Source organism: Prenolepis imparis, unplaced genomic scaffold, assembly GCF_030444845.1.
Source record: "Prenolepis imparis isolate NDT839.2.m4 unplaced genomic scaffold, iyPreImpa1.0 SCAF_7, whole genome shotgun sequence".
In the NCBI taxonomy this organism is placed as follows: domain Eukaryota; kingdom Metazoa; phylum Arthropoda; class Insecta; order Hymenoptera; family Formicidae; genus Prenolepis; species Prenolepis imparis.
In genome coordinates, this window is record NW_028141165.1 from 17,744,303 (window position 1) to 17,753,524 (window position 9,222).

General features: G+C 36.8%; 1 pseudogene; it reads right to left on the reverse strand.

Moving 5' to 3' along the window:
• The window catches only part of LOC145938678 (uncharacterized), a 30,121-nt pseudogene extending 24,289 nt beyond the window's left edge, over positions 1-5,832 (reverse strand).
• Between the last annotated feature and the right edge of the window lie 3,390 nt (positions 5,833-9,222).

Here is a 9,222-nt window from a genome sequence, read left to right on the forward strand (position 1 = left end):
CAGTAAGAAAAAGAAACTGAACGCATCAAACGTTGCGTTTTTACAATCTTTGGGATTCGCGGTGCGAAACATCTGAACAATGACCGACATCTTCAACATTGGAGACGAGCCAATCTTCGACGATCGCATCGTCAAGATCGAGACTCACACGTACAACCCGTTCGCTAACACAACATTCGGACACAGTGATGAGATAAGAATACCCATACAACAACAGGATCTGTATACGTTGCCGTATGAAAGTTTCCTATACATCGAGGGAGAACTAAAGATAAATAAACCAGCCGAAGGATCTGCTGTGATACTGGGAAATAATTATGTCGCATTCATGTTCGATGAGATTCGATACGAACTCGATGGCGTGGAGATTGATCGCAATAGAAACGTGGGAATAACAAGTTTGCTCAAAAACTATGTAACGATATCATCCGATAGAAGCGTGATTATGAGAAACGCCGGCTGGACTGATCCGACTACTGCGAATGGAAACTTCAATTTTTGCGTACCGCTCTACATGTTATTGGGATTTTGCGAGGATTACAGACGAGTGGTGATGAACGCTCGTCATGAGTTAATCTTAATACGATCGCGCAACGACAACAATTGTCTGGTTGGAGATTCGACGCTGGAGCCTGTGATCAACATATTCAAGATATAATGGCGAATGCCACATGTGTTGTTGAGCGAGATTAAGAAGCTGTCGATGCTGCGCGCTCTGGAAAGCGGACATTACCTCAGCATGGGTTTTCGCTCGTGGGATCTGTATGAGTATCCGCTATTGCAGCGTACAACCAAGCATTTATGGGCCATTAAGACAGCGACTCAGCTGGAGAAGCCACGATATGTTATCTTCGCTCTGCAGATAGGTCGGAAAAACATCATGTCTGAGGATATGAGTCGATTCGACGATTGCAAGATGACCAATGTGAAACTCTATCTGAACTCGGAATGTTATCCGTACGACGATATGAATCTGGATTTCGATAAAAACAGATGGTCGATTCTGTACGATACGTATGCGCGTTTCTGCAAGAACTATTATGGATACGAGTATCTCGAGCCGAGTCTCACCGTCTCAATGTTTCTACGTAACGGTCCGTTCGTGATCATCGATTGTTCTCGACAAAACGAATCGGTCAAGAGCGCAACCGTGGATGTGAGATTGGAATTCGAGTGTAAGGAGAATGTGCCGATGAATACCACTGCGTACTGTCTCATCATACATGATCGCGTGATCCAGTACAACCCGTTGATCAACGTTGTGCGCAAAATCACCTAAACACACCAACAATTTAGAGAGAGGGGGAAGCATAGCAGAATATAAATCAAAGTGTTATGAGATAGTTGTCATTCTTCTTTTTAACTGATACATCGAAGAGAGAGATCTCATCATGTCCGTACCAACGTTTGTGGATCTACAGGGGTTTATCCTCAATAAACAATTCATTGTAAAGGAAGCGGCAATCCTGAGAAGAGGATTTATTTTGTCACATTATTTTTTCGCATGTCCTGTACCATGGGGTGTGCTCATAAAATCTGAGAGACACCAAGCCTCATGGTTGACTCGAAATCATCATGGATTGCAATGGGAAGAGGGAAACGTTCCATACAGCATGGCTCAGCGTTTGATTACAACAGCTATCGTTGGTGGACCACATGAAGAAGAAGAAGAATCCATTCTCGTATATGTAAAAGGACTTGAAAAGCGAGAATGGTTAGCCGATATATTGGATGAAGCGGGAAACGGTTTCATTATTATGGTGACCTTGGATGCTGATTACGACGATATCGAGTCTCTAAATAATCTAGATGTTAAAAACACTATGCGATGTGGAAAACATGTTAAGAATTGCGCATTACAAAATGTATTCAAAATATTTAACTGGTGGTCGCAACGCCAGAAAGAATTGCAAGATTTGGAAAAATAAAATATTTAAACATTAATGTGTTTTATCTCTTATTCCCCTTCCCCAATCCTTTCCTCACGAATCGTTTCTAAGAATTCTTTTTATCCGAGCGCCGTTTCCCCTTCTCCTAAATTTCATAGCGCCAATAGTATTCTAGAATCTCCCACCACATTTACTCCCACTACTTTTAAAAATAAGCGTCATGTACAACACTCGATTAATTTCTTTATACGATCAGTGTAGCGTTAACCGTTCGTGCTGGTGGTTTCACTTTTAAAATCTGGAAATATGTACTACGCTGAAAGAAGCAGCGGCTCCGGCAGATATGCGAATAATTACATACCGAATTGTAATGAAACTCCATCGTTTGAGAACAAATGCGACAAGTAAGTTTAACTTTTTTTCTATTTTTTCTATTTTTTATGTCTTTATATTTTTACAAATTGTATTATTTTTCAAACTAATTTCATTTTTACAGCATTTCGTTGGAGCCTCGTGCGGTTCGTATACTAGGTAGACGATATGCATTGACAGCTACGGAATTTAAATTCCTCGAAATTGGTATCAAAGTGGATCCACCGAGTTACGTGGAAATCGCCATAGGAGATCATCGAGGAAAGGAACTGATATTATCTCTCGAAGCGTGGAAAGGACTCTACGAGCAACGTCACAATATTCAGAATCTGCTTCGAAACGATTCTAAAGATGCCTACAGTTTTATAAGCGTTGGACCGTTAACAGTGCGAGTTCGTACGATTAACGACGCCAAGTTAATAAGTCTTGAATCTTCAAATGTATGCATGATGATGATCGAATCGACGTTACACCGTATGTTCGATCTCGATCCATGCATTGATGTAACTTTTGACCGATTAGTTAAAATTACCAATACAGTCGATATCAAATTTACGAAATTTTCAAATATCGCGTCCAATGTAACGAATCCTAAAGAAGTATCAAATGTAATACGCGCGAGCGACGCCTTCAACAACCATCAGCTCATCGATTGCAAGCTAGCAGCTTTAGTTTTTAGTCCATAATATGTAAGAAAAAAAAAAATATTTAAAAGAAGAATAAAGAGTTTTTAAGTCTAAATTATGATGTAATTTCTTTGCATGCATTTCCATTCTCCATCTTTCTCCCACCCGTAAGCAGTCCCAGCTCTCATACGTAGCTCGTTGCACGGTCCTTGCGGGGGATGACGTCATGCGGGGAAGGGGGAACGTAACGCTAGAGACTGAGAGGCTAGGGATCGCGAGGCTAGGAACCGAGAGGCTAGGGACTGCGAGAGAGGTAGCGCTTAGGAGAGAAAGAGAGAGCGCGAGGTGAACGCGAGAGAAAGAGAGGGTGTGAGGCGAACGTGAAGGAGAGAGATGTTGCGGCGAGGAGAGAGAGAGAAAGAGAGAGAGAGAGAGAGAGAGAGAGAGAGAGAGAGAGAGAGAGAGAGAGAGAGATGACGCGAGGTTAGGGACTGCTAGAGAGATAGCGCTTAGGAGAGAAAGAGAGAGCGCGAGGTGAACGCGAGAGACAGAGATAGCGAGAGGCGCATGCGAGAGATGACGCAGTGAAGGAAAAGAAGAGGAATTTTTAAAATGAATATATTAATTTAATATTAATTATTTTTAATTATGAATAAATGTGTATTATACATTTGTGTGTGTGTGTGTGTGATTAAAAATATAAAAGCATGTAAAATTTAAAAATAGATATAATATAAAAGATTATAAAAGAATACAATAAAATGTAAATATAAATTAATATAAAAGAAAATTAAGAATATTTTTATCGGCTCTCAATATCAAAGATTTAAGTATGAAATTGAATGGATAAAAGAAAATATAAAATAAAAATGAAAATATATGAATAAAAATTAATATAAAATATAAAATTAAAAAAAAATGCTAGCGGCAACGGCAGCTGTGAGGTGGTCGGGCGATGGAGGTGGTTACAGTGACTGCAGCGATGACTGAGGTAGTAGAGTGGAGGCTGCGTCTTATACTGAAAATAGAAACAGTGAATTTTACTTTTGTTTTTTTCAAATTTTTTAATTTATTATAAATATAAAACGGATACTTACAATGATTACAAAGTGGACACATGTTCCGCGTCAATATCAGATGCAGCAGAGCGTGACAATCGCTGCACCACTCTTCTATAATCACTTCATAAGAAGTGGTACAATGCACGCGTATGGCACAAATGTTTACAAATAGTTCCACATTTCGTACTACACAAGCAGTGCATAATTTAATATAATCTTCAGATATATAATATGAATATATAGCGCACACCCTCATTACAACATTTATGTTGCTGATTACAGGCACCCCCAATAATTGTTCAATTATATCCAAGTCCCCGCCGTGCTCGCTACTATAATCGGAGTCTGTTGATTCACTCACTATGTCATTTTCTTCTCTATCACTATCTTCTGCAATATCTATAATATCTACATCAACATCACTATCTTCCACATCTATAATTTCTATGTCATTATCACTATTCTCAATCATAATAATATCTTCATCCATTTCTTTTACTCTGATCTGTGCTATACGAATGCTAAAGACTTTTTGACGCGGAGACAGACTCTCTCCATAAGTTTCAACCCCCATTCCTCTCAAAATTATCGCAATTCTTCCTTAAAAATATTAAGGAAGATGTTTCGCTCTCGTTTACGACCGATTTTCTGCGAGGGTACAAAACTGCCGAACGTTGGCGCCGATACGTTGCATTCTTCCTTAAAAAATATTAAGAAAAAATGTTTCGCTCTCGTTTTTATGGGAGATTTTCCGCGAGGATACAAAGCTGCCGAACGTCAACGCTTTTACATTTGCACCCCTATAAATAACGTTTGACATGTTCGTCGCAGCGTCGGCCCTAAAATCTTCATTTCTTTCCTAATGATAAAATGTCCATAAAATGAAAAACATAGTTTTAATGGACTCTAGAACGCTCCGTTGACAAGTTCGAGCAGCCGGACATCGGCGCTTCCATAATAAAATTATATTAACGAGGGTACAAAATTGTCAATCATCGGCGCTTGTTCTATACCTTTTTGGGGAAAATGTCTAAGAACCCTCATAAAAAAGTCGTAAAGATACCATCTACAAATATTGCACTCAGAAAACTCCCCCTCCTTTGTCGAAACATCCCCCTCTACCCGCGTGACGTCAGCCCCCGCGCCACCGAGATACCCCCGCCCCGCGTGACGTCATACCCCTCGCCCCGGAGAACCCCCCGCGCCCCGCACCCCCCTCAGAGGACCTGAGTTAGAAGTCTCATAGTATATCTACTTTTACATATTAGTAAAAAACAGACGTCCTATGAACGTCCATTGGACGTCCGTCGGTCTTAATTCAAACGCGTCTTATGGATGTCCAAATAATGTCCGAACTCGAACGTCCAGTGGACGGCCATATTTAAGTCACTGATGGATGTCCGAAATCGGATGTACAATGGACGTCCATTTTATGTCCATGGACGTGCGGACGTAAAAGGGACATAAAATGGACGTCCATAGGACGTCCTGTGCTATCTGGGAAAGAATGAATACATATATATATATATATATATATACATATACGATAATAGTATATATATACATATATATATACTATTATTTTATTAATTATATAATTATTGTATAAGTAAAATTTATTACTATTAGTTTGAATCATTATTTTGGATATTTCGATCCAAGCGTTTTGCTTCATTAAACAATCCTTAAAGCATTACTCTTAATATATAAAAATGGACGTTCTCTGTATAATTCGATAAGAAGTTCATCGCCACTCTTTTCTTCTAAATTATCATGTATAAGTTCACAACCATCATTCCAGTCATTTGTATTCTCACAATCAGTCATATTGATTTCCTCAGATAAATCAGTGACAATATTACAATAATTTGAATGATCAGACATTCTTGTACTTCGAAAGTAAATTTTCTGTTTAAGAAACAATTAAAAATTAGAAACAATAATTTTAAAAATAGATGTTATCATGGTGTAAGTTACACCATGGATGTTATAAGAATATCTTTTAGCAATATATGTATACTTCGAAATAGCAAAGAAAAATATCGATTAACCTAGCGATTAAATATCGATTAAATAGCAATTACTGACTACTTTGATTATTGGGCAAAGGATAGAGATCAATAAATCATTGTTTTTATAAGTAAAGCTACTTTTATTTTGTTTTAGTATATTTACTTATAAACCATTAAGATATATATTTACATATTAATATTACTCACCTTGTCTGAGACGCACTTTTCGCACACACGACTTACGTAGTTACTTATTACATTTACGTTTTTCTCTGCGTTACTCTACGTCAGTGCTGGGATTTACTTGCCATTTACGGCGAGATTTCGAGACGCACGCCTCTTGCCCCCCACTCCTCGCTCGCGCCGTAGCAACGCAGCGCCGGCCGCTCGTAACTAAGGAGCGCGGCACATGGTCTCAGGAACGTACGTATCAAACGTAATAGCACAATTAGCATTCTAATAGCAAAAGTTATAAAAATTTTCTATTCAATCTTTTATTTTGTATTAATAATACAAATAGTTATTATTCTATTATTAATCACGTATATGTGTTCTGTAATAATTTAAAATATTTGTTTTATTTAAAGCTCTTAACGCGCTGTTACATATAAATTTACGTTTACGTAAACGTAAAACGTAAAATCATGTTACTTATTTTCGCAATATATATTTTGAAATATGAATATAAATATGAATATAATAAAATACATTTCGATTAATCGAAGACACGTCTGCTGCATAATTATATGTATATAAAAACTATATATTAAAAATTATAAAATTTATATATAAAAAACTATAATTATAATATAATTAGGAGACAATAGATTTCCACATCACCCATGAGGTACTATTGTTAATGCGTTTTTTTTAAAGTGGTTTCCCCAGTAGGCCTATTCCACTAAAGAGGACAACAACAAATAATGATTCGTGTGGAAAGAAAAATTTTATAAAAGTTGATAAAAAATGATATAAAGTTAAAAACAGAATAAATATTAATTCGATTTTCTAAGCCGTTTACATGAATTTACAAGAGACGCAATATCGACGGGAATATTAGAAGAAGAAGTTCGCATCAGCGAAGCTAAAGATGCATCGCTCAAAGAAGAACGTTTATCAGTTTTTGTATATTTTAATTTTGAAAAAGAACATTCGCACAAATATGTGGACCCAAACATTGAAAAGATTCGAAGTCCGAAATTTATTAATCTTGGATAACTTGATGCATCTAAAATTTTAAAAAAGTCTATTCCTTTTTCCGGCCGCGTTTTAAGAGATAAATCACTTTGCAAATCGCAAAGTTCTGCTTGAAGCTCTAAATTTTGTTCTTCAATTTGAACTGTCAGAGGATTTTCAAAAAGAATAAGATCTTTTCTAAGCGTTTCAAAGTCACTGAAACGCGTGTCAAACTGAGCTATTAATGAATCAATTATGTGAAGATGTTTCTTAAAATCAAAATCTTTGCCATGTTCTGTAAAAAGAATCTGGCAAGATGGGTAAAAATGAAATATATTGCTTTCTAAATGATTTTTTAGTAACACTAATTTCCTGCGGAATGAGTCAATATGACTTACTAATTGAGAAATGGTTTGATTTGCCTTTTGCAGCTTCAGATTTAAGTGATTTAAATGAGAAGTTAAATCAGTAATAAAGGCAAGTTCGGAAAGAAAATCTAAATCTTCAAAGAAGGACTTAAAATCATCACATTTTGCAAGAGACATTTCTTGCAAGAAAAGGAAGATCTTTTTTCTTACCGCAAAAAATTTTTCCAAACATTTTCCGGCACTGAGCCACCTAACTTCGCAATATAAAGGTATATCTTTATAAATTGCGTCGTGTTCTTCCAGAAAAGATTGGAATTTTCTATGAATAAGAGATTTGTTACCGCCTTTAATTGCATTAATAATTTTTGCGACAATTTTCATTGCGGTGCACAGTTTAACTGCTTTTCCACATAATGCTTCTTGATGTATTATACAATGAATAAGAGGGAACTTTAAATCTCGCTGCTTTATTTGGCCGAAGAATCCCGTTTTTGAACCAGTCATCGCTTTTGCGCCATCAGTAACGATAGCCGAACATTTGGAAAAATCGGTATTTAATTTTTGAAGTGTTTGTTCAACGGCTTTAAAAATGTCTAAACCGGTTGTTGTGTCATGTAATGGTACGAAATCTAAAAGCTCCTCGACACATGAAAAATCGTTTTGTACGATTCGAGCAAAAATACTCAACTGGCTCACATGTCGATTATCGGTGCTTTCGTCCAGACACAATGAAAAATACGAGCACGTTGCTAATAAATATTTTAATTTTTCTTCTATGGAAGAACCGATGTCAGTAATTCTCGATGCTACTGTTTTTTTACTTAATGGAATACTAGAAGCGTCTGACACAGTTAACGAATTTCCGAATGATTTTACGGCTTCGATAAGGCATTTTTTTATAAATTCACCTTCAGTAAACGGCTTAGAATGTTTTGCAATAAGGTGCGATATGGCATATGAAGCAGTAACTGCTTTTGAAGACGATGTAACATTATTATCGATTTCAAAAATTGGATTACAACTTTCTTGATATACTAATTTTAATCCTTCTATTAAATTAAACTTTTCTTGACCTACATATTTTGAATACTCTTTCAAATGTTTTTTTTCGTAATGTATCTCAATATTATATTTTTTAACAAGAGATGGTTTATAACCGCACAGAAGACAAATCGTTTTATTAAAAATACATGCAAAGAAACTATCTTCCCACACTTTATCATAATGTTGTGCGTACCTCTGTTCATCAGCCATCCTTCACGTTTGATGAAGAGATTAATGCGGATGAAAATAAAATATGCACAGAAAATGAACAAATCTCTCTGTATTTTAAAATTTAAAACGACACTTTATACGAGACACTTTACACGAGACACTTTGCACGAGACACTTTACACGAGACACTTTGCACAAGACACTTTACACGAGACACTTTGCACAAGACACTTTACACGAGACACTGCACGAGACGTTTAACGACCGTTAGGATAAGAAACAGAAGAAGACGTAAACGTAAAACAATCAACGATCGCGCGGAATAACGGGTGGCGCATGTGCGCGACCGTTGATTGTTTTACGTTTACGTCTTCTTCTGTTTCTTATCCTAACGGTCGTTAAACGTCTCGTGCAGTGTCTCGTGTAAAATCTCTTGTGCAAAGTGTCTCGTGTAAAGTGTCTTGTGCAAAGTGTCTCAGTACTCTGCGTTGATACCACTGCTT